Raw genomic sequence first — 15,000 nt, 5'->3', positions numbered from 1 at the left:
TGATGTAAGGGTTGTAGAGGGGAAGGACATGGACAAGGCAAATTGGGAGGGGTCCGTAAACAGGGAAGAACTTTCTGTTCCCACGGGATCTCATGAGCTAAAAGTAAGTGTTCCACAAGTAATAGGGGAGGCCATAGATGAAGCACTTGACTCAGACGAAACCTCTTCTACCCCACATTTCAGTGCTTTATGCTCTCAAGAGGATGAGGGGGGGAAAAGACACAAACTTAGAGTCTCAAGAAAATGTAATTAAATTCCTGGATGATACATTCAGGAAAAGACATGTAAAAATCAAAGATTACTTCAAGAATCTACACGATTTCATTACAACTGTAAGGAGTATGATTGGTGAACCTTATCAGGTTAGCATTTCAGATCCCCCATTCCAAAGGTTAAGGAAATGTGTTACTTGGGCTGGGAAGGAGCTTCAACAATCATGAACGTAATGGAGATGAAAGTAGCATCCCTGAACATAAATAGAGGCTGCAGTTGTGTGCATCACCTCCAGGTGTTTCAGGTCTTTCAAAATGAAAAAAAAAATGATGTGTTAATGCTGCAGGAGATGCATGCAAATCAGTCTTCTGAGGATGAGTGGTGTAGAATCTATTAAGGTTGTCTTTTTTCTCCAGTGCGCTTGTTGAGGCCAAAGCTGGTGAGGGAATCGTATTGCATCCTCGACTCCAGCCTTCGGAGATAACTTGTAAAGAAATTTGTAAATGTTACTTACTATCTGTGCAATTTGTCAGTCGTAACCTAAATATTTGCATGACTAATGTTTGCTGTCCTCGTGCTAACTCTGAAAGAGGTGCCTTTCTGTATAAGTTGGCAGAGTTTGTAAGCACCATTGACTTGACCATGTTGTTGTGTCTGGGGGGTGACTACAACTGCACCCTCAACCCACAACTTGATCGGAACACTTGTGAGCCTCATCCACCCAGTGCAAGGCCTTTGGCACAGCGAGTTAAAAAGTTTAACTGGTGGATGTGTGGCGGGAACAAAACCATAACATCCGTCAGTATACATGGGTTTATGCATCAAGAAATGTTTTGACGATGGCTCACCGAGACAGATTTTATGTTCATCATGAAATGGTAATTATTGTTAAGAACTTTTATATCAGGCCGTCTGGTTTTTCCGATCATCACGTGATTTTTATGGTGTGTGGCTTTCCTCATCTTGTCTGTGGAAGTGCATATTGGACTTTTAATGTGAAACTTCCACAAAATGCACATTTTATAGAAGTTTCTAAAATGGTTTGGGAAAAATGTGAGTCATAAAACGGTTCATACTTGAACTTAAGACAATGGTGGGCTGCACAAAGTCCGAAATCAAATGTTTTTGCCAACAATACTGCTCTTACAGCATATACAACACTTTTGGTGTGATATCTGCTTTAAAAAACGATATACTTATCTCTGAGCTGAAAGCTGGATTGTCCAGCGCAAAAGTCCAGCAGTTGTCGGAGAAAAGGACCTTTTTGGCTGAAATGGTGAAAGAGCGGGCGGCCGATGCATTCGTCCGACTGCGGAACGAAAAAATCCAACTTGACACACCAAACAAAGGGTTCATCAATTTGGAAAAAACGGTCAAGACCTCTCAACAAATCCAAGCTTTGCGCTCTTCTGGTGGTGATTTGTTGACCTCCAAGAGTGATATTAAGCATGAACTACAGGACTATTTTTCTAAACTCGTCGCAATAAGAACTGTGAATGAGGAGAACAGGAATGCGATGTTTGAACTGCTCCTTTCTCAATCTGAAGACCAACAACAATTGCTTGATCCTGGCTTCTCTCTTGGAGACCTTACTGCTGCGCTTAAGGACAGCAAAGATAGGAAAGCCCCTGGACTTGACGGCCTTCCGGCTGAATTTTACACGGCTTTCTGGGACATTCTCGGCCCTATTGTTATTGAGGTCTTTCAGGAGAGTGTCGAACAAGGTGAATTGCCACTCAGCTGCCGGAGGGCAGTTTTGTGTCTCCTTCCGAAGAAAGGAAACCTGCCTGAGACCGCAAATTGGCGATCTGTGTCACTCCTCAACAGGGACTATAAAATCTTGTCAAAAGCACTTGCAACCCGTCGAAAGGAAGTCATCTCTTTCTTGATTGGCACTTTTCAGTCACACAGTTTTCCAGAATGATCCACATGCGACAATATTTTTTTGGTGAGAGACTTGATCAGTCTGGATCGAACTACATCTCCTGGTTTTGGTTTCTTACTTTTAGATCAAGAAAAAGCTTTTGACAGTGTTAACCATTCGTTTTTGTTTGATGTATTCAGGAGAACAGGGTTCGGGGAAAAAGTTATTGCTTATGTTTAGTTATTGTACAAAAATGCATATCGTCTGCTGAAGGTAAATAAAGGTAAATTTATTGATCTTTCTCACCCTTTCCCCTTTCAGTGAGGCATCCGTCAGGGCTGTGCACTATTAGGTATGCTCTACAATCTCTCCGTTGAACCTTTATTAGCTTTACTCCAGAACTCAGTGTGAGGAGTCTCTCTTTCACAAAACTCCAAAGTCGTTGTTTCACCTTATGCTGATGATATTTGTGTTGCAATTGCAAATCAAAAAGGTGTTTCTGAGGTCTCTCGTTGCCGTACCCAGTTTGAGCTTGCTTCCACTGCAAGAGTAAATTGGAAAAAAAGTTTCACTTTTTGGGTGGGCCAAGATCGCCTTCCACGTCCCTGCCTGTTTTTCCAGGAAGAATACAGTGGAGTCGTGAGGGGTTTAAATATTTCGGATTATTTCTCGGAATTGAAGCGTATGAACAAAAAAATTCGGAGAACTTCCTGGAATAAATAAAATAGAAACTGGCAAGGTGGAAAATATTGCACCAATTTTTCTTGTTTAAGACACGGTTGTCAATCATAAACAACCTGTTGGTTCCATTTATTTGGCATAGAGTTATCCCACTTGAACCTCCTCGATACTTGGTCACAGGCATTCAGAGGTTTCTAACTGATTTTTTCTGGGGTGGCCACCATTGGCTGGGCCCAGACGTGGTCTGCAGACCCCGAAATGCGGGTGGTCAAAATCTGATGCATATCCCAAGTCGAATAATGGCGTTTCGGATTTCCACGATAAAGTGCTTACTGCAGTGAGTGTGTTCCTTGGCGACCTCTCACAAACGCCTGGTTGCAGAAAGCAGAAGGTCTGAAAAATGACCGTGAACATTTCCTCATCAACCTGCAACACGTTGACATGTCCCAGCTCCCCTGTATTCATCAGAGCTTTTTGAATGCTTGGTAAGTCCTCGGAGTGCAACGTTTAGAGGTATCATACGATGCCCAAAGTTTGTACAGGAGCCATTAGTTCAGAATCCTTTATTCTCTGGAATTTCAACCTCCAGGTCGTTGATGCATTGTTTTACCAATGTTGGAATAAACAGAGAGACCTGTTGCAGCCATCCTTGAATGCCTGACTACCTGTTAGCTCACTTTCCTTAAAAATTGGTGTTCCTTCTGGTCGAATTGTGGAAAATGTCTTGAAAGCAGTAATTCAAACCATTCTTCGACTAAACATCAGGTGGCCTGGGGTGGATGAAGTGTTAGACTCACGTCTCTATTTCAGTGAACTTCAAATTGCCTCAATAAAACAAGAGGGTGTGTTCTCCTCAAACTTCGAGGAAATTGGTGTTTCACATCATGGGGAAAACGACGATCTGCAAGATATGTTTGGAAGCATGTATACTTGGTTTTACAAAGCATTAAAAAAAAATCGGTGGAATGAGATCTTACCTGCTGGAACTTTTTAAACTCCAGTTTGGAACAAAATGTATGGTTCTCCCACTCTTGGGTGAACTGGAAACCTGAATTGGAGACTCGCACATCAAGCCCTGGTCACACAGACATTACTCCATAAGTTTAACTATTCTCTTCTGATTTTTTGTCCTTTTTGTGATTTAATTGAAAATGTGGCCCATGCTTTCATTGAATGTAACAGATTGGTACCCCTCTTTCTCTTCCTTCAACAGCTTTTCTATGAATTTAACTTTGTTTTTTTCCTTTCCAATCTTTATTTATGGAATCGAGGGGAATTATAAGAGTAAACCAGTCCTCTCATTTTTGTCTTTTCTGTTGGGTATTGTTAAACTGGCAATTTATAAAACCAGGAAAGCAAGATTGAAGGGGAAAAATGTAAATGTGCTTTTGTGCTTTCAAGGTATGGTTTTGGTCTGAGTAAAAATGGAGTAGGCTTATCTTTTGAGCTTGGATATTGTGGGTGATCCGTGGTACACTGATGAGGTTTTGAGCATTTTTTCTTGATGGAATCCGGTTTGTAAAAGTGAAAAGTACTTACACTTACTTTTTGCATTTATGTATTATTCTGTGGTGTGTTTGACATTAACAGACACACTTGTTTGTATTGCTTTTGTTGAATTTATTTTTGCTGTAAAATCGTTTGGATTTGTTTTTATGGAGTGTGCTTTTTCTGGTGTGTTTTGATACTTTTATAATAAAAGTATATAAAGTCTTTCTCTCTCTTTCTGTCTGTCTGTCTGTCTGTCTGTCTCTCTGTCTGTCTCTCTCTATCTCTCTCTTTCGCTCTCTCTCTCCCTTTCTCTCTCTCACCCCCCTCCCCCCAGTGGTCGTTTGTTGGTTGGGTGTGGTGTCATGTTCCCTTGCTGCAGCTGCTCTGTACTGTGGTGAGTGTAGTTTTCTCCTTCCTGCATCCCATCTCCCATCCCCTCTTTCCTTCTCCTCCTTCTATCCTGCTGTGTTTGTTTCGTTTTTTTCTCTCTCGTTGTGGTTTCTTCACCCTCTGTCCTTGAGAGAGAGAGAAAGAGTTCGAGTGAGCCGACTTGGGTGTGACTTTCCAGTGTTGATGAGGCTTCATTAACGTTTTGTTTCATAATTAATTTATTTAGTTTTGCTTAGTTTTGACCTTCTTGCCTGATCTGAGCAAAGAGGTGTTAGTTAAATCGCCGTTATGGTGAATACACGTCCTCGGTATGAGGTGTTTGATAATTTAAGACAGAAACACGTGTTCGTGTGTGTTCCACCAGAAGGAATCCTCACTGAGGACGTCGACCTTGCAGTCGGGACTATAATCGGGTTTGAATATGTTCGCGCTGAGTGGCGAAGGAATCAAAAAGTTGTTGTGTTCGTGTCTCATGAAAAAATCTGTTCACGATGTTGTGAGTGAGGGGTTAACCACTGATAAAGGTGTCTTTATGTTAGCTTCCCCCATGGATACTCCTGCAGTTAAAATCGTTGTGTCTAATGTTCCAACATTCTTCCCGAATGACGTATTATTGTCTGTCCTGTGTCATGATGGAACAGTTGTCTCGAGAATGTCAATGATCCCCCTCAGGAGCAGTGACAAGAGGAAAAAACACGAAATGAGTTTCCATCGACAGGTGTACAGGTACTTCCCGATGGTGGCGACGACACGGGGTTGAACATTTCGTTCAAGGTAAATCTCAACGATCGCCAGTATCAAATGTCTGCCTCGTTAATGTGCTTTCTCTGTGGAACCTTTGGTCATGTGAAACGTTTCTCCCCAAAGTTTTGTGTTTAACCCTCAGCGGCACACCTGGGGTCAATTTGACCCAACATGCAGGTTTTTTGTGTATTAAAAAAAATATTAGCCTGATATCAGCCCATGGTCTCTGTTTATCCTCACCCCATATATGTATGTTATCGCTGTAAAATTTAGCGAATATAGGGTAACACATATGGGAGATATTTGCAGGAGAAAATAGTGGGGTCTATATGACCCACGCTGGGAGAACTCCCAAAAAACATTTACATTCATAACTATGAACACTTTATCCCGTTTTCTTTTCTGGAATTGTTGTTATTTCTCGAATAACAATAAAGGTGTTTCCCAATTGTTTTCATACTGTTATAATCTGTATCATTCTGTGACAAAAAGGGGATTGGAACGGTTCCGGGAATTGCTCTTTCCTGGAAATGGGAAATTCCAGAAACCGAAACTGCAGTTCCTAACGCTAGTTTATTAGCATTTTCCTTCAAACCATGGCCAACCAACGGAGAGCACGGTATTCTGTTGCTGATGTTCTTAGACAAATATTTGAAGATGAAAGTGACAGTGAGTCTTTATCTGATCCAAGCGATGATGATTCCTACATCCCAGATCAGGCTGCAGTCCGTGATACATCAGATGAAGATCAGGTTTCTGACGTTGATGAACAGCCAGATGAAATATCTGCTGATTCTGGACATTCTTACAATCAGTCTGATAATGACAATGCTCAGCAAGGCCAGGCCATAGCAGAAAGGCCACGTGGTCGCGGTCGTGCCAGGGGTCAAGATGTGTGCAGAGGTCGTGCTCCTGGTCGTGCTGAGGGTCGCATTGTTCAACCAGCTGCCCCTACTGATAACCATTTGACAGGAAAAAATGGCAAGGTTAGTGTACCGTGTTGTCTAGCTAATTGGCATCTGAGCCTAATTGTGTTAATTGGTTTGCGAAAGTTTGATTGACATTTTGTAGATCGAAATCTTGTGTCATATTGAATGTGATAATTATGGTACTTTCAGGTATGGGATGTCAATCCACCTGCACCACATAGACAAGAATTGCAAGACATTCTTCGCAACCCACCTGGTGTTACAAGAGCAGGTACCGTCCAGGAAATGGAGGCATCATATGATCTTTTCATAACACCAACTATTTTGGATATCATCATGAGAGAAACTAATAGGGAAGCAACTCGAGTTTATGCTGAATGGAATGCTGCAAACCCCAATAACGTGAAACAGTGGACGCCTCTTGCAATCCCTGAGTTGAAGGCCTTCATTGGGTTGTTACTCGTTGCTGGTCTACACCAAGCATATATGGAATCGATATGTGAATTATGGTCTCCTGAGACTGGAAGACCCATTTTTGCTGCGACAATGTCTCTAAATCGCTTCAAAAGTCTGCTGAGATTTCTGCGATTTGATAATAAAAACACCAGAGCTGTAAGGAGAGCAACAGATAAGTTGGCTGCATTCCGTGATATATGGGAATTATTCCAGGATCGTCTGAAGTTATGTTACATTCCTGGACCAGATATGACGGTCGATGAGCAACTTGTCCCATTTAGAGGTGGATGTCCTTTTAGGCAATACATACCAAGCAAGCCTGCAAAATATGGTATAAAAATATAGTGGAACTGTGACGCAGAAACCTCTTATCCACTAAAGGGCGAGGTATATCTTGGTCGACAACCAGGTGAGGCCAGACAAGTTGGTCTCGGTTCAACTGTGGTGTTGAAGACTACTAGCCCTTGGCTTTGCAGTGGCAGAAATGTTGTATGTGATAACTTGTTTATGTCCATTCCTCTGGCAGAAAATTTGCTTCAACAACATACCACAATTGTTGGAACTCTGCGCCGTAACAAAGCTGAAACAAAGCTAATACCACCTGAAATGCAGCCTGCAAATAATAGACCCGAGCGTTCATCTTTGTTTGGATTTGCTGATAATCTGACAATCACATCATATGTTTCTGCTGAAGGTAAGGCTGTTCTGGCAATATCCACCATGCATCACGACGAAACTACGGAAGGGGAAAAACAGAAGCCTTCCATCATCCTTCACTATAAAACCAAAAAGAGCGGTGTGGATAACATGGATTACCTGGCTACATTACTGTCCTGCGAGCGCAAATCAAACCGATGACCTATGGTCTTGTTTTACAATCTGTTGGATGTGGCTGGAGTTGCTGGATTTGTCATATGGATGTCTCTAAATCCTGAATGGGTTGCAAATGACAGAAAGGGTCGACGTCGTAAATACCTCAAGCAGTTGGCATAAGGCCTCACCAACGACTGGATTGACTTGCGCACTCAGAATGTTCATGTTCTCCAGCCGGCTGTAGTGACCGCATTACATCCACTTGGAAAGGTTGTTGCAGCAATCCAGAGACCACGCCATGCTAGAAATCCTGCCAGGAAACGATGCCAACTATGCAGAAGGCCACAGGACAATAAGACCTCAACTGTCTGCTCAAATTGCAACAAATATGTTTGTGGTACTCATTCAACCACTGTTACGACTTGTACAAATTGCGAAGCATAACTAGAACAATGAACCTCATAAATCGAGACACTACAATGAAAAATGACTCATATTTCTTTCATTATTATGGAAACTGCCATATTTTAGTTTTGTATGTTATGCTGTTGCGGCTTTCTGTGTAAAAAAGTTAATTAGTAAAATGTGTAGCCATTCGCACATTAATTTCCGATTGTTTTTGTTGCGGATATCACTAGATATTGAATACATTTCATATGTATCATCAACTTCTCAATGTTTTACACTGTTTTGTACTAACTAGGTTTGATATATTTGACAAATGTTGCAACATTTGGCTTTTGTATCGACCAAATCAATGACCGTTTTGAATGGGGTCAAATTGACCCCAGGTGTGCCAATGTGTGAGTTTTGGTATGGGTGCCATTGAGGGTTAAAGTGTGATGAAAATGGTCATGTCGATGTGGATTTTAAAAATTACCCCCGTGTGGGGGTGACGGTCATCTCTATCATACCACAAGTGTTCAATGTTCAGTAATGACCGAAGACTACTGCGCAGTTCTACTACGCAGCTTGGCTGCGCAGCTCGGTTAAAGATGACTCGGCATTTTGGTGCGTGCACGAAATTATATTTTGAAAATAAATGCCGAAGTTTACATTTCGGGTTTTGAAACTTTTGCACCTTTGGCAGAAAATGTACAAATATATAAATATACAAGGTCAGCTGCTTTGCAATGACACCATTCAGTAACTTTTACCATGCCCAGTGGAGAATATATAGCCTCCTGAAGGTGGGGCAGTTTTTGCAAAATTTGAAGTGACGTGATGCGAAAACGAAAGCGAAATTCGAAAATCTGGCCTGACCAAATTTAGATATTGTCCCATAGATTCATTTGCCACAATCAAATTCAAGATCGTTTGAGAAATGGCGGAGGAGATAGAATTTGAAAATCGTCATTTTCACAACTTCAAAGGCCTCGTGACCTTGACCTTGACCTTCGGTGACCTTGAAAGTCAGACCACCGTGTACGTATCATCGACCTCTATCAGGATCACTAATGACCAGATCTCCCTCTTCAACTTCATTGTGAACGGACGGACGGACGGATCGAAGGACATCGACACCCATATTATTAGGTCATGCTCGAAGAGATGACCCAACAAGGATATAAATACCTCAAACCCCCATTGAAAACAATGAAGTGAATCCCGTTGGTTTAACTGTTCCTGCTGTTCCCTCCTGCAGTGAGACAAATGATAACAAGACCCCGGTACTCGGTGTGGAGAACGATGTATTTCACTTCCTGTTACGGTAAATGAGGTAAATCCAAACTTGTCGACTATTCCTGCTGATTCGTCATGTGGTGAAGCAATGATTGAGAATCCCATTATAACTTCAAAAAACGGAGAGTATCAGCTGTTGGTGTTTCTATGGTTGTGTGAAGAAGGTGGTATTGGAGAAGGACAGTGTAGCTGAAAATACACCTCAATGTGTTCCTCATGTTTCTACCTGTATTGGGAAAAAAGATCGTGAAGTAGGTCCTGGAGTTGAGGAAAATATATCACAAAGTTTGCAGATTCTTTCTGAGAATATAAATTGTTGTTTGGGTGAAATAGTTAGTGATGTTAAAGAAAGTGTTAAACCCCTAAATGAACTGTTACTATCACGAAGTTCTGTGAAGGATCAGACAGTGTTTAACACGTCCCTCTTCAGTGCCCCCTTCACCGATGGAAATTCAAAATTGTACTCCGGGATCTCCGATTGAATCCATAGATCAGGCTCCACAAGAGTGTGAAACCAACATTTCAACTCCTACTGGGCATCACGACCTCCATGGAAATGATGGAAACACACCAGAGCTTTCCAGTGAACCTCCAGAGATTCTGAACATCCCATTAGTGACTTCGGAGGCTGAAATCCTCGACCCCTGAGGTACCTTGTCTGATTTGTCAGAACCTGATGAGGATGTTGGGGTGTCTGAGTTGTCTCAGCCTCCATCTGATCAGCCAATGACAGCTCCTCAACTGGTTCTTTCTTTACGAAATGAAACTTATAGACAGTGAAATGCAGTTATCAAAGATAAATGTCCTGATCTAGTTTCATTTATTCAAACTACCAAAGATATGATGAGAAAGGCTGATGACTTCTCCTTAACAAAGTCACAGTTTAACTGTGTCAGGAAATTCATGACGAGAGCCAGTGTTGAGGTTTCACAACACCCAACCAAACCCTTGGAATGAAGAAAATCACCTTTGGTACCTTATATATTAATGGTGGAGGTGAAAATCACAACCACCAAGCTCAAGTGAAACGTTCAATGAGACGGAAGAACATCGATATACTTTTATTACAGGAAACACACACAACTCACAATGTAGAGGATGGTTGGTGTCTTGTTGGGGGACAGTGTGTTTTTATCAAATGGTTCTCTATTTCAGCGGGTGTTGCTTTCATCCTGACACCTGGGGGAACACCTGAGTCATGTCTGTTCTGGGAGATTGCTAAAGGCCGGTTTATCTCTCTTGAACTAGTCATTAACAATTTACATTTCGTTTTATTCGGTCAGTGAGCTGACCTCATATTTTTGTGCGCTGGGGGTCGGTGGTGAGGAACAGCCACCAGGTGGAGCAGTAGAGCCATCTCCCATTAATCATTAATACATTAATCGAGAGGGAGACACAGAGCAGAGTTATCCAAATATCCAGGAAATTTACAGTGAGAAAGAAGCACTTAACAACTCTACTTAACAGACTGGCGCCAAAAACACACACACACCCAGAGAAATGATGGCCGCGGCCTGTATTTGCACCTGTCCACCTCGTGCGGCCTGCTCGAGCTTATCCGTTAGCGGGACTCGGACCCGCAGCCAACAACGCAACACCAAGCACCAGGGACCAAGATCGACGCCACGGACGCCAGGCAGCACGGGAACGGGCCAGATGAGAACGCCAGCAGGCAAGACGAGGCTTCCTCTCTTTCTCCTTTACGACGGGGCGAACCTTCTTCCTTTATACGAGGCGAACCTTTCTTGCTTCGACGAGGCGAACCTTTCTTGCTTTTTCGAGGCGAACCTTTCTTGCTTCGACGAGGCGAACCTTGCTTGCTTTTTCGAGGCGAACCTTTCTTGCTTCGACGAGGCGAACCTTTCTTGCTTCGACGAGGCGAACCTTTCTTGCTTCGACGAGGCGAACCTTTCTTGCTTCGACGAGGCGAACCTTTCTTGCTTTCTCTGAGGCGAACCTTTATTTCTTCGACGAGGCGAACCTTTCTTGCTTCGACGAGGCAAACCTTTTTTTGCTTCGACGAGGCGAACTTTTCTTGCTTTTTTCTCGACTGCTCGCCACCTCCTCTTATCCTCCCCCAACCCAAGGGTCGAGGGCCCTGCTCTGAGGGTCTCGCTTCCGGATTGGACGAGGGGTTGTCGGGCAACTCGTGGCCGCTCTTCATTGGTCGGGCCAAACACTCCATCTGGCTGGGCAAAATCTGGGCAAAAAACCTCAGCAGCTGGGCCGCCCCTGAGGTGGTCAGCCCCTGATTGGCTGGGGCATGCGTGCGATGCTCTCCCTTCGCTCATTGGCTGGAGGAAATGCTCTATGCCCCTCCTTGGAGCGGAGCCTCGATCAAAAGCGACGGAGGCTCCACCCACATCCTCAGACAAAAACACGTGGGCAATGGTGACCGGTTTGAGTGGGGAGCGGTGTCGTTATTGTTGTTGTTGTAGATGTAAAAAAAACCTAACTAAAAAAAAAACTCTCAGCGCACACACGAAATTCCCATGAGACATAGGGGATGGATTCTAACTATACACATACTATTCGAAATAACTGAACTACGGGGACTCTGGCTGTTTGTGTGTACAAGGTTTCCAAATCAATAACAATATAACCGTTCGATGTCCTCAGATCCGTCCGTCTGTCTGTCCGGCTGTCCGTCTGTCAACAATATTTATTTTTCTATCTCCTCCGAGACGTCTCGGCCAATTGAGTTCTAACTTGACACAATGATAATACTAGTTACTCTCCATGCATCGTCTGAGCTCTTTTTCACATTTTCGCGTCGGGGTCAAGGTTACAGGGTCATCAAGTACAAAATGACCGATTGGTCGAATGACCTACAAGGAACCATCGGACGCGATCATACATAATGGGTTCCATCGGGATTATTAAGAAGATTTAATTCGACCAACTAGTTTCTCGTTACCTCTGTCATCTGGCCCTGTTTATTGGGAAACACCAGGTCCGTTGACTTCAACACGGCTTCGCGCAGTTATTTTAAGTACAATTTAAATTCTGTTTTCACTTTTCATAGTCGCTAAGTTTGATTAACACTCCGTTACATCAAGTTTGGTGTCCGAGCTGACCGTCAAACCCGCTGGGTGTATTATTTAATATGTGTGTACCTAGTCCTAGTAGGAGCACAGAACGGAGAGATTTCTTCGTGTCTGTGATTAATCACTTACAGGTGGTTGATTTAAGTCTCTGTGTTTGTATTGGAGGTTAGTTTAACTGGACCTTTGAACCCGGAATGGATAGGAATACACCAGAACCTCATCCCGAATGTTTTAGTGATTTATCACTTTTCTTTTCTCGGGTTGGTTTGTTCGATGTATACAGAACCTCAAGGGTACTTTACCCCCACGAATCCCAGTTTACGTGGAGCCGTCTCACCAGAGGGAGGTTTTCCTTGACCAGACTTGACCGATGGTAAATAAACTCACTTTAGGAACACTGTGGTCTCTCCAGATTTCTCTCCATCGATATTCTCAGGTTATCACTTCGTAACCATGGGCGGGGGGGGGCTGTGGAGGGGGTGGGGGGGGTTTCCCCTCAATCAATACGTTGAAGTGCATATTGGAAATTGAATACCAATCTTCCAGAAGATGATCCATTTAAAGAAGCTTTCCAAGTTTTCTGGGTTCACCAAATCACAAGAAAACCCTCTTTTTCTTCAGTGGATTTATGGTGGGACAATAGAAAAACCCAGATTAGGGAGTTTTGTCAGCTGTTCAGAACGAACACTACAAATGTTAAAAATATAACAATGGCTTGTGAAGAAGCTGACATTGTACACCGAGAAAGTAAACTGGCTAGAAGTAATAATGCAGGAAATTATCAATTCTTACGAGAAAAGAAGACTCAATTAAGAGAGTTAATCGAAGAGAAAATCGAAGAGAAAGCAGCTGGGTTGTAACTCAGACTGAGGGTTTGAAACTTTAAGGTATTAGATACCCCTAGTAAATCTTTCTTTTGGTTAGATTCCTCCAGTAAGTCACCCAATACAATCTTTTCTGTTGATGACTCCAACGGAGTTGTTGTTGTTAATCCCAGTGACATAAGGTTGTGTGTTAAGGATTTCTTCTCCAATCTCTTTCCAAAACAAATTGTTTGTGATGAAATTATGAAACAATTGTCCTCTCACCTCTCCTCTCTAACTGAGCCCCAGCTTCGAGACTTGGACTCACCAATTACACTGGAGGAGTTAACCCAAGTCTTAGCTGGAATGGACTGAGGAAGTGCTCCAGGAATTGGTGGCGTGCCGGCTGAATTTTGTGTGGAATTTTGGGGCCTGTTCGGCCCAGAACTGATTCATGTCTTGGAATCGACTTTGTTGATGGAGAATTGCTTCCAAGCCGGAGAAGAGCGGTAATGTACCTCCTTCCAAAGGTTGGTGACTTGCGACACATGAATAATTGGCCACCTGTCTTTTTGCTCTGCACTGATTCTGAAATCCTTTCCAAATCCTTGGCAAATCGAATAACAAAAGTAATCGGTGACCTGGTTCATCCTGATCAGAGTTATTGTATCCCGGACATATCTCGATATGATAACATTTTTTTCATAAGAGACTTGATGGAGGGTAATTGTGTACAGATTGACTTTGGTTTCATTTTTCTTGATTTTGAAAAGGTTTTTGACAGTATGGACAATGGCTTTCTGTATCATGTGTTGGAAGTTTATGGATTCGGGACTAATTTCAGGACTTACATTGCCTTATTATATAATAATATATCCAGTATAGTTAAGGTAACCAATGAGCTTGTTTCCCCATGCAGGTACAGAGGGGGGAAGGCAAGGCTGCCCAGTCTTTGGCTTATTATTCAGCCTTGTGGAAGAACCACTTCTCGTGTTACTCAGGAAGACCCTCACTGGAGTGGTTATATCTCCTGAGTTCCCTTCAGTTATTTTATCAGGAGATGTGGATGATGTCTTGGTGGTTGTAAAGGATGACAATGACATTGCCGCTCTTGTCAGGTGTTTTGACTTGTTTTGTTCAGCTTCATCTTGAAAGTGTAACTGGAAAAAAAGAAAAGCTTTATCTATGGGTTCCCTGTGTAAGAAGCTATATGCCTGGATTGACACAAATCCCACCAGTACATCTTCCTCCAAAGGCAAAATGGATGGATGAAGGTGATAAATATCTTGGAGGTTTTCTGGGGTCTCCACAATACGGCCAGAAAAACTGCGATGGTGTTGCTGAACGGGTGCAAAAAAGAATGAGGAGGTGGAAGAGAGCCCAGCCTCACCTTTCGTATAGAGGACGGGTCCTGGTCATTCACAATTTAGTTGCCTCCTTTTTGTGGCACCGGGTCATATGCCTGTAACTACTGGAAGACGTGGTCGACTATGGTCGACATTAGGAGCCAGATCATGCCCGTTCGGCTATGCTCTGTGAAAAAAATTGCAATCTGAATAGCAATTACCAAACAATCTCCTGACTTCTCACATTCTGCAGCAAGCGGTGGGCTCGGATATGGCCGTGAATGTTTTCTCCTCATGCTTCCATGTGTTCACACATCTTCTCTCTGATTTCTATCAGAGTCTATTGAATGCCTGGCAGAGCCTTTCAGTTTGCCGCCAGTAAGACACCGATGTAATGAAGATGTTCGCTCAAGAACCTTTGTTCTATCATCTTCTCTTCCCCAGTATCCCCAGAAGTCGGAACTTCTGCCAACATTTTAAATCAGCGAGCATGACAAAAGTACGGAACCTCTGGCATGTTTCACGTTCTTGGTGGAAATC

General features: G+C 42.9%; 2 protein-coding genes across 27 annotated transcripts in view; one reads left to right on the top strand and one right to left on the bottom strand.

Annotated features, from left to right (window-relative positions):
• Window positions 1–15,000, bottom strand: part of LOC147033690 (NACHT, LRR and PYD domains-containing protein 12-like) — a 1,146,930-nt gene that overhangs the window by 48,256 nt on the left and 1,083,674 nt on the right. The gene's annotated exons all lie outside the window — the stretch shown is intronic.
• Window positions 1–15,000, top strand: part of LOC147033697 (NACHT, LRR and PYD domains-containing protein 12-like) — a 517,878-nt gene that overhangs the window by 225,857 nt on the left and 277,021 nt on the right. The gene's annotated exons all lie outside the window — the stretch shown is intronic.

This window comes from Eptatretus burgeri, chromosome 2, assembly GCF_056783735.1.
Source record: "Eptatretus burgeri isolate ZD-2024b chromosome 2, Ebu_testis_v1, whole genome shotgun sequence".
NCBI lineage: Eukaryota > Metazoa > Chordata > Myxini > Myxiniformes > Myxinidae > Eptatretus > Eptatretus burgeri.
The sequence above is the reverse complement of the archived record's forward strand: the minus strand, read 5'-3'. Positions and strand labels throughout refer to the sequence as shown.